Source organism: Syngnathus typhle, unplaced genomic scaffold (genome assembly GCF_033458585.1).
Source record: "Syngnathus typhle isolate RoL2023-S1 ecotype Sweden unplaced genomic scaffold, RoL_Styp_1.0 HiC_scaffold_195, whole genome shotgun sequence".
NCBI classification, from domain to species: Eukaryota; Metazoa; Chordata; class Actinopteri; order Syngnathiformes; family Syngnathidae; genus Syngnathus; species Syngnathus typhle.
Genome location: NW_026872100.1, coordinates 15,001 through 17,500, shown reverse-complemented (window position 1 = coordinate 17,500; position 2,500 = coordinate 15,001). Strand labels below are relative to the sequence as shown.

Here is a 2,500-nt window from a genome sequence, read left to right as displayed (position 1 = left end):
TCTGTGCGGTCTGATGTCTCTGATAGAGGGATGAAAGTCTTTGAGACTGCGAGGCTCCCGAGCTTATGTCTGTTCCCGGCTTTGGCTCGTAAGTAAACTCCCCAGGGTGGGCGCTTGTTCCCAGCGGCCAAACTTACCCCCTCCCTCCCGACCGGTCCCTGTCTGTTCCCGACGGCCACCGGGTACCCCCCCAACTTTCCCAAACTGACCGACTGGCAATATAGACTCGCCTTGGAAAGGGCCCCTGCCGGCCTCGGCCTAGGCCGACGTTGGGCGGACGGTTCCTCTCCCTGTGAGTCGCACTCTAACACCTCTGTAGGCTGGCTTAGCGTTCGCTCAGCGCTCTGTTGGTATGCAGGGTGTGACCGTATGGTAGCGAGACCGAGATGACCCGAATCTGCGCACTGGTGTGGGCGGCGCCTAGTGGTATGGAACGGAGGCCAGGCCGAGTGGGTGGGTGTCACGTGGATGCCTATGTGCTCGCTTGGACCTTTGCCGAATGCGTTTCTCAAATCCTTTTGGGGCGAATATGTGGTGTACGGGGGGTAGTGGCCAGTTTGTTGCAGGCCGCTTTCCTCCCCGTTGATGAGCTCCATAGCTCTCTGGGCTTTTGTAGCTCCGGGCAGTTGGATGGCGAGTTGTCCGTTAGCCAGCTTTACGGGGGGTGAGTCTGACACTATGTGGCAGGCCTCTCCTTAGTGGGTTGGACTGCGGTGGCTTACGAGTTGGTGCTGGGCTGCGCGGCCTAGCAGACGGCTGCTCGGGGTGGATCTCGATGTATAGCTCTATAGTGTCGGGGGACTTTGTTCTCCTGTGTGTTCTCACGGTAGTGAGGCGGTAGACATGTCTAATATCTTACAGACCACCCAGGAAGGCCGTTCTGGGTTACCAAAAATGGGCCGAGGCGCAGCTAGGTGAGGGGCTGCTGCTGCTCGAGCTACCTCCCCGGGACGTGCTTGAGGTTGGGCACGTGCGCGGCCAGCGGATCAACCTCTCCGGGGGCCATGGGGACCAACCACCGGAGGCATTGCTCGGGGTCCCCAAACGGCTTGTAGTCACTTCTACGGGCCATGGTTGCGAAAACTCCTTGGTTAGGAAGTCCGTACAGACAGAGGCACAGGATCGGAGCCACAGTCAGTCAGGCCGAAGGAGCGGGTGGACCCCGGCTGGCGAAGCTCTTGAGAACTCCTCAGTGGTGTCAATGACCTCCGTTGCCTCGGGTATGAGAGTTGGGGTGGCGGGGGTCGTGTTAGCGCTGCAGCCTGCTCTCCGAGGCGGAGTGAATGAAGAAGCGGGAGAGGGCCCGTCTGGAAATCGGCATAAGGGGGTCCGAGGCCTCCGGACCAAGTGATGGTAGGAGTCTCGGATGGTGAAGCTTATGGAAAGGTACAGGTATCATAAGCGGAAAATGTGTTGTTGGAAACGGAGAGTCTGGAGAGCAGGTGAGGTGGAATGGGGGTCCCTGTGCGGTCGTGCGGCAGGCGGTGCGTCCGGTGTGCGTTGGCGAGCCCTGGCTGCCAGGGCGGCGCCCCAGAAATGGACCTGCCCCTCGTCGCTTCCAGATCTGGTGATGAATAGAGTTCTGGAAGAGCTGCTGGCGGGGGGTGTGGAGCATCGGGCCACCGCTGCCTTAGTCAAGAAAGCAGGTCGGGAGCCTAGCCTGATCGAGTCCTCTGCTTTGGATCTCATGAAAGCCCTGGGGGGTAAGGTAGGGTGGCCGACAAAGTCCGTGAGGTCCAGACCTCGAGACCGATGACAGACGGGTTGGGCGAGGCGGCTCGTCCAACGTGGAAGAGTGTTCTATCACCAGCAGCGCGGCTATTCTGTAATGAGGAAGGGGCTGGCACGGCGGATCTTGGATGGTCTGACGCCCCGTAGCTGTGATTTGCCGCTGGAGTTGGTGGATAGACACTTCGGAGTAAGTGTGAAACGGTTGAGCCGTTCTATGGAATAAGGGCTTCGGGGTGGGACTGACCGCGGATAACGATTCATTCTACCACCCGATCCTGGGGCTGGAAGTTGTATCTAACTTGGCTAAGATGAGGAATTGCTCTGCGTCGGGCCCAGACGGGATCAGGAAGCAGGCTCTTCTTGACTGGGACCCGGACGGTACGCAACTGGCGAGGCTGTTCACGACATGGATGGTACGTGGAGTCGTTCCCCAAGCCTTCAAGGGGTGCAAGACCCGGTTGCTACTCAGATCAACTGACCCTACTGAGCTGGATATAGTGTCTGGCTGGTGGCCTGGGACTGTGGGGTCAGTCGTGCTGAGGGTGTTTGGGCGGTTGATGGTGATGAGGCTAGCGCGAGCCTGTCCTGTTGGCCCCCGGGCAGCGTGGTTTCGTCGCCGGCGCGAGTGGTTGCGAAGGTACCTCGTGATTCTCGATTAATCGGGTCATGGGGCGCTCGAGGTCGGCTGACGTGCCGCTGGCGGTCGTGTTCATTGGCTTTGCGAAGGCTTTCGACTCGGTTTCTCATGACCATGTCCTGTGTGTGCTGG

At 59.6% G+C, this 2,500-nt stretch overlaps 1 pseudogene; it reads left to right on the top strand.

Annotated features, from left to right (window-relative positions):
* The window catches only part of LOC133148880 (28S ribosomal RNA), a 9,268-nt pseudogene that overhangs the window by 3,605 nt on the left and 3,163 nt on the right, over positions 1 to 2,500 (top strand).